Raw genomic sequence first — 8365 nt, 5'->3', positions numbered from 1 at the left:
GTGGCAGTATAATCAAGCTTTAAGCCATAATGACCAACAAGGGTTTTATTTTACACGGCAGTGACAACACTAAAGGGAAAAATACAAATGCTGTATGTTATCTTTACACCTAAAGGTGATATAAATTGAAAACACAGACGTTTTTAAATATAAATATAAATTAAACGGAAATACATCTTTTTTCCAGAAGACAAACCACATTACTACAGCTTTTTTAAATAATAAGCTTTGCTGTGTATCATGGCATGATAAAATCATTTGATGAGTAACAAAATTAAAATTAATTAATTAACATAAGCAGAAAAATACAAAGGAAATACAAATATTGTTTAAGATTGGACAAAAAAAGATACAATTTTAAAACATGAATTTGAACATGAAACAACTGCTTGAAATTGCTAGCAAATTGGCTAAAAGACTACATAATATATATGATATATTTATGTTTTTCCCATAACGACAGATAGTTTTCATTAAAACTCATCAACATGTCATATGTGGCCTGACTTTACACGGCTCATTTTTTGTTTAATTTCGCAGAGAGCCCACTGAGCAGCGCCCCCTATCAGCGGTCCCTATCCTTCATTCTTCATCACACAGGAGGCAACAGCGAACGTTAAAATGTAGGTCACAGTGTTGTGAATTGTGTAATCCTCCTGGACTGAATATTTACAAAGCAGTGAGAGTGTTTGCTCCCTTTTGGCTGCGAATCTTTGAAGTTGATTCAAAGCACTGAAGAAAAACAGAGAGAAGAAGCTGGGGAACATATGCTGTGTTCTTTTTTAACCTCCATGTGCCGCGGCTTTCCATTTTAAATGTTGGATTAATTAAACCCCCGCTCTCCCCCTGGCTAGCAGCTCTGTGTTATTAATTATTCATTCTATAATGATTTGAATGTAAATTTCAGCAGGTTTGTTTTTAACCAATCACTGCACAGTGGTTGAGACTAATGCACATTTTCTGACAAATCCAAACTGAAGTCTTTGTTCCCAGAGAGTAGGGATTCACGTTTCAAGGACGACTTTAATTAAAATGAAAACTGTGATAAATAACTAACCATCTCTGGTTTGACATGGCAGAACAGTCAAGGTGTTAGAACCTCTGTGTGAACGAGCAGGTGGGGGGGCAACGCAGTGAAAGAGTGGTTACAGCTGTGGTTTTACAGGAAGACAGTCACAGGTTTAATGGTTTGGTGTTGTTGTTTTTCTCTGTTGGTTTTACAGGAAGACAGTCACAGGTTTAATGGTTTGGTGTTGTTGGTTTTCTCTGTGTGAGGGTGTTTTCTCCAGGTACAGTCAGTCAGACAGACAGTCAGACAGACAGTCAGTCAGACAGTCAGTCAGACAGACAGACAGTCAGACAGACAGTCAGTCAGACAGTCAGTCAGTCAGACAGTCAGACAGACAGTCAGTCAGACAGTCAGTCAGTCAGACAGTCAGACAGACAGACAGTCAGACAGACAGTCAGTCAGACAGACAGTCAGACAGACAGACAGTCAGACAGACAGACAGACAGTCAGTCAGACAGACAGTCAGACAGACAGGCTGCAGCGGCACCCATTATCAGACAGGTATTACCTCCCGCTCTGCCCTCAGCAGCCTGGCAATTAATTAGTCAGGGATTAAGGCCAAAGTGCCTCATTTGCAGCAGCTCAGTCAGGACTGCAGCCCTGCTGCCCTCTTTACTTCAGGGCCATCCAGAAACAACATGGAGGTCTGCTGATAAGAAGATGCTCCGAGGTCTCCCACTATAATGAAAACTGCTCCTCTACTTTTCAACGCTTTAACCCTTCAGATCCCGGGAGACTTAGATGAAACAGAGTGATTTGAATTTTATTCACATTATGTAAATACATTGGTCGCATCCCAAACCAAACATGGAGCACAAAGAGTGCCTGCAGCACCCCGCAATATGGTCTCCATTGTTATTCAAATGCAAGGAGTGAAATCATTCTGTAGTACAAGTCGGGGCTCCTCATTTAGGTCCTGATGAGATGTAACCTGTTTTATTCCTGCAGATGCTGCTTACAGCTCATTATTTTCATTTGGCAGCGTACTGATGGTTTGTTTGCTTTTCCTTCTGTTTGCCCGGCGACAGTTTGTGGCATCTGGCTCTGCCACCAGGGACGTGCATGTATTTAATAGCATTATGGAGGAGAGTCAGCTCAGCTCTACAGCTAAGCATTTGCCAGTCATGCCCACGGGGCATCTGCACGTGCGCGTTTAGTTTGCATAACTTTTCGCTGGTCCTTTCTCCGGGCACACAGTCTCTCTGCTGCGTCTGGAGGCTCCTTGATAATAATCATTAAATATTCATCACCTTCTTTTTAAATTAGAAGCATATTTACAAAGCACCTGAGAAAATAAAAACCTTAGTTCAGAGATGGCTAAAGAACAAAGTGAAAACAAGGAAAGAACCAGAAGGTCATAGCCAGGAAGTTCCAGAAGATAAAATAAAAGTCCAAAAGAAATTAAACTAAAGAAATTCAACTGGGACAAAACAAAGACAGCTCTGGAGGAAAGGCTTAATGAAAAGGTTATAGGTAAATTGTGTGTATATGAAACATGGGGTTATATGTACATACTGTATATTTATATATATTTATGTTAAAAACTATTATAAAGCAACAAAGAGTAAATAAGTTTACATTAAAATATTTAAAATAATATTTTTATATAAATAGAGACAAATTCCAGTGCGGAAAGACCATCATTAAAATAATAACAATAACAGTTGGTTGATTATTTAAATAACCCAAACATCTGGGTTTAAGGCAGATGGACACAGGAAACAGGAAGTAAACAGGAAGTTACCTAATCAGGTGAACCTCATTGTCAACAAACAATAATACACACAGTGAGTGGAGCCTTCTTCTCTGGTAGGTCAAACAATTCATACCATAAATTGTATTTATTTTTGTCTTTTGTTTTTTATTTTGCTTTGTTACATTTTGTGACCATTTCTGAAGGTGTTGGTTTACTGCAGTCAGACTGTGGTCAGTTGACAGGTAGTGCAGTGAAAGGTCACCTCGTGGTCTTTAACTGGTTAACGTGAGGTGTTTTGTTTTGGGGGTTTTCTTGTTTGACTTTGATTTATTGTGTTTATTTTGTCACTGGGCCATTTAAAATACTAAAAGACACTTTTGGTCTTTGTCCTCCACTGTTCACCAAACATTCTTATATGCTGACATCCGCCAGTGATCCTGTTTTAGATCATTACTGCCACCTACAGGCTGGAGTCTGCACAGAAACTAAATATGTTAATTTTTAATAATAAACTTAATATTTTATTATTTGATTTGAACAAATTAAGTTTTAAGTCCTGTTGAAGTATTTTAAAAATGATATTTGATATTAAAAATCAGGAGTCTTTAGCTAAATTGAACCTGTTCATGGTTTTACACATGGACCCAGAGCCTCACTTTGAATACACACTTTTTACATTGAGTTTTAGGTTTTGACAGATGAAAAAGGTTTGACACAGCAGGAGGAAAAACTACAGGAAATGATCAATTTCACCTTATACCCACCATGCTCCCAGCTCTGGTTCTCGTGCTTTTGTTCTGAGGTGAAACCAAAGCTTTGGTCAGATCTCCTTCTGGGTCTCTGTGTGTGGAGACTTTGAGGTGGAAACAGTCATCGTGGTGCTTGTCTACCTTTAATTATTCATAAATATTGATCCACAGACGCACACAGCAGTGGAACTGACTTCTGATCCCAGCGTGAGCACAATTTATTTTTAAATGATTTCAAAATGTGCTGTCACGGTGCCTCCAGAGGCCTCTCCTAACAGAGGTGTTGATTGACCTTCAGCGTCTTCAACGTCCACTTCAGGGAATCTGCCTGTAGTCGGTGCTGATCAGAGCAAAGACTTATCGATCTACACAGACGTCAGCAGCCTCTGAGCAGAGATCTGAGCCAAATGCACTTATTATCAATCGCAGGAATTCTAATATTCCTTCATGAAAACGTATTTTGTTTTTATTAAAAATTTGATCTTTGTCCACATATAAAATCTCTGAAGATTTGAAAAATCTATATCTCATAGTAAACCCTGGTAACACAGCACAATGGTAAAAGCTAACAGACAGCACGCACAGTTAACAACTGTAGATATTAGCCTGTTGGCTAACTTAGGCTGGACCTTTATGTTTCCACTACGATAACTGAAGCTATTACCAGGCTAGTTTAGATATAGGTTAGCAAACTCTCCTCCTCCTCCTTTTGTGTGTGTTATGACATGATCCAACCTTCCCTTAGTTTCCTTTAGTTTAGATGTATAAATAACTTATGTAGCTTAGCTGAAGTACATCTCAGCTTAGGCCACAGCTGTGTTTAAGGAATGTTTTAACCATTTCCGTTCCACATTGTTAAACTTGTAGCTACTGTACTTTTAGGAGTAGTGTTGCAGTAAATGTTTTAAACTTAGCCATTTTTTAAATTTTTTTTAAAAACATTAAACTCAACTCAAAACATTTAACATTAAGACGATTTTCACCTCACCTTTTTATTTACAGTAACCTCAAGCTGTAGATTTTTAATATTTTTTGGCAAACTTTTAGCCTTTTCTGGCCACATTTTTTAGCTAAGTTGGAGCTATATTTTTTCTAATCTTTGGAAATTTACTTTATTTTCATGTATAACTTATTTTTTGTTGTGTCGATTATAAACTTATGGCTATTTCTTGGCATAAATATTTAAAACAAATATTTTAAATTTTTTAGGAAATATTTTATTACGACTATCTTTACCTTACGTTAACGTCAAACCTTTTGCTCAGTTTATTTTTAGCTTTACAGTACATCTCAAACTAAAATAAAATATTTGGCAATTTTAGCTATAAAATAATCACCTGATGGTGTAACGTTTTTCTCATTCCGTTTATGCAAATGTAAGCTAGATTTGTACTGTGTATTTAAAGCAGCTGAGAGTAGATTCAGATTCAAAGTGAAACCAGCTTCACAGTCAATGTCAAAGAAAAGACTAGTATGTTTTCTATTAAGGCAGTAATATACATGAAAAATGGCTGTGTCTACTGCAGTAATAATGGACGTGTTTACTAAATGATGTCATGGCTGCTCTTAAAAACACCTCTCACTTTTACATTCACTACAGAAAATGGAGCTTCTCTCTTCAAAGCCATAAAACCTCATCTGTGAACTGTAGACATCATTTCAATCTTCGACCCCCTCCTCCATCTCCAGTCTCAAACACCCTGCTCCTCCTCCTCCTCCTCCTCCTTATTCTCTTTCCTCCCCACCTCCTCCCTTTGTGCCTGTGCACCGACTGGTGGTGGTACCGATTGCTCCTGAATGGTTGCAGGAACAGTTTTGCTGATTTATTGGTCCTGCACCAATCCTGATCCCCCTCATTAGCTCCTTCATTACACTGTCCATCATTCTACGGTGGCCCATATTGTACAGTTCCAACCACTTTTTATTGAGCGCGCTCTTGTGATGGTTGGTTACTGTGATGGATTCCATGACTCCTCAGCTTGATCTTCAATTTATATTCACTCTGTTGAAATAATAAGTGAGAACCTCTGTGGCGTATGGGTAGCTCCCCCTGTATGCAGGGAACGGAATTCAGATTTTAGATATCGGTCAAGTCAAATAATAAATGACAATAACGTAATTACACTATTTGAAAGTCAACCTTCTGTATTATGAGATACGGTCAGACATTTGTCTTTAACCAATTAATTCTAATGATAATTCATCATCAGTGTTTAATTCTAATAATTGCTCTATTAATTATTTGATAAAGTGTCAGGCAGTGTTCTCTGTAGACGCTCAAAGCGATGAAGATTAACAGTCTTTTTCCCAGTTTGCTGATGTGGTGTAGTTGTAGGACTGAGTCCTGGTCACAGCTGCTGCCACTTCTGTGTTGAAATCCCCCAGAACCTGATCTTCTAGTCATATGATCAAGTTCCAGTTGCAAGATTTACTCTTTAACAGAGCACGGAGGCAAATCCTAGGAATCGATGAAGCTGATGAAGCAAGCTGCTAACCCTTTACTTTAGCTTTAAATTTGAACTTATATTTCACTTTGCTTTACTTTAGCTTTAAATTTGAACTTGTCTTATATTTCACTTGTTGATATTTTTCTCCCCTGTTTTTGCTCTCTGTTGCTTTTCATACATTTCCGATCAACTCCCTTCCTTTGCATCATCGGGATGGCTAAATAAAAACAAAAGCTGTAGTGAACGACGGCGCAGTGCCCTGTGACGTAAGTTTCCTTGTTTCTTTCCTAATTTGATTGACATTTGCATTTTTTCACCGTTTTTTTCCAATGCTAATTTGAGAGATAAAAGAGATGATGGTGTAACCCATTCAGAGGTTTGACTTATTTGTTAGTCACAACAACACTGTTCTGTTTGGAGTAAAAACACCTTCAAAAGCAGGATGACTGGAAAATATATTTGAAAGTATTACAGATTCTAAAATTAGTTAAACATCTTTAATGAATACATTTGTAAATATTAAAGTTGAGGCGTTTGGTCTTGTAGTTTTTACCTTGAGAAAAGGTTGGACGTATCTGATTTAAACCCTTGTTTCCTGGTGGCGTCTTATTTCCCAGGTTTCACTCTTCAGAATCAGGGAATCTACACTTATATCTTTGGGTTGGACTGCACTATACTGTACTGTACTGTACTGTACTGCACTGCACTATACTGTACTGTACTGTACTGCACTGTACTGTACTGTACTGTCACACAGTACAGTTGGCCTGAAATGACCTTGTTGTCCAGTGAGTGAGAAAGCCTCCTTTCACTGACTCTCTGTTGTTTTTATGATGCTGATGAATCATTTCTTCTAATCAATAACCATAATGGCTCTAATGAACTCCCACCTACTTACCCTCTCATACACTGCTGTATGATTTTTTTTTGTCATATTTATCTTGAGCTGTTAAGGACCAGCCCAGTCCATTTTGAAACAATGGCTGCAGTGACTTATTTATTCATCTCTAACTCAAGTCACACTTTAATGGGATTCCTATAAATCTTCAAACACCCTCAGACTGTGGCGTTTTTCTGAAAGCCCTGCCGTATGTAGATGTGGGGAGGGGGTGGGAGGGGGTCCTTGAGATGCACACAATTCGACAGAATTGGTTGTGTCTCACTGAGGCTCCTACACGCGTCACACTGATTGTGATGAAGTTAATGGGATAATACTGCAGAAGAGGCTGCTAACCCCTCACTAACTATCAACTGTTGAAGAGCAGAGCTGGAGCTAATGAGAGCGACTCCTCATCACACATGAAGGGAGAGTGTTATTACTCTGCCCAATCAGATGGCACCAGGGACCACCATATGAGGTCACTGCTTTTATTTGCAGCATTAAAATCCGTCTTATTGCTCTCATAACCATTAAGTGTATAACGCAGGGGAAAGTGGTCTGCGGAGGACGTTACATACTGAACATAGGCATCAATCAACGCAGAAAAACACTGCACTTATTGGGAAGTCAATCTCTGTGTGGGCTTAGAAGACGTTACAGCATGAAATTACCATTAGAATAATTGAAAATGCACTGAAACTGTCAGAAAATGAACACATTGTCTACACGATGTTTAGAATAGACTTAAACCTGGGTCCTCGACTTTTGACGGAATTCTGTTCTTACGGTACCAACGTAAGTCATCTATGCTAACACAGTGGTAACATCATAAACCTGTGTCAGAAATGCATCAGAAAAGTCTGATATCCTGAAAAAAAAAAAAAAACAACAGAAAGCAAATGTAGCACAATCCATGTCTATGTCGTACAACTGGTGAATCTCCCGTACGATCTAGTTGGCAAATTTGAATGTCGTACGTTGAAATGATGGACCAAGACTTTCTCAATAGATTTATGGCAACGTAACAACAAAACGCTGTAGGTCGAGGACGTTGCAAACCGAGGACCCCCATCCTGTATTCATTATATAAAAGAGCACATTCACGATCAAACACACAATGTTTGGAAAAACACAAAAGTGTTTTGCCTCACCTGATGAGATAAAATCCCTGACTTAAAGATGGAAATTTTAATTTCCGTTCATTCAAATAAAAAACACCCTCAGCTGCATTGATGTCGGATCTCTGCTCCACTGAAGTCGTGATCAAGGGTTCTGTGCACCATAGTATCTGTTCCACCCAGCAGACAGTCAGGAAGATTGCCATGTTGTGATTGCTGGAGCTGATTAGCAGACGTGCAGCTGCTTGCTTTCACGCCGGTGAACGAATTAATCAAGGCAACAAAGAGTGGCTAATCACTGTTTTAACATCCAGCCATTAAGTGGAGTGATGGCTAATTACTGTTTGTGTTCAAAGGCACTGTCAGGGCTTCTGTTGAACTGCCTTAAAGTTGCAAAACTTCCTGG

The 8365-nt window shown here is 38.7% G+C and overlaps 1 protein-coding gene across 2 annotated transcripts in view; it reads left to right on the top strand.

Annotated features, from left to right (window-relative positions):
* Nucleotides 1-2772: 2772 nt before the first annotated feature.
* Nucleotides 2773-8365, top strand: part of chn1 (chimerin 1) — a 29450-nt gene continuing 23857 nt past the window's right edge. The window contains exon 1 of one of the 2 annotated variants that reach the window (XM_025063983.1): nucleotides 2773-2878. The gene's annotated coding sequence lies outside the window, so the exon portion shown is untranslated. Of the gene's footprint in view, nucleotides 2879-6168; nucleotides 6228-8365 lie in introns of those variants that run through there. The other variant, XM_025063985.1, reaches the window with a different exon arrangement.

Source organism: Cynoglossus semilaevis, chromosome 16, assembly GCF_000523025.1.
Source record: "Cynoglossus semilaevis isolate Cse_v1.0 chromosome 16, Cse_v1.0, whole genome shotgun sequence".
NCBI classification, from domain to species: Eukaryota; Metazoa; Chordata; class Actinopteri; order Pleuronectiformes; family Cynoglossidae; genus Cynoglossus; species Cynoglossus semilaevis.
This window is presented reverse-complemented; position numbering and strand designations above follow the sequence as displayed.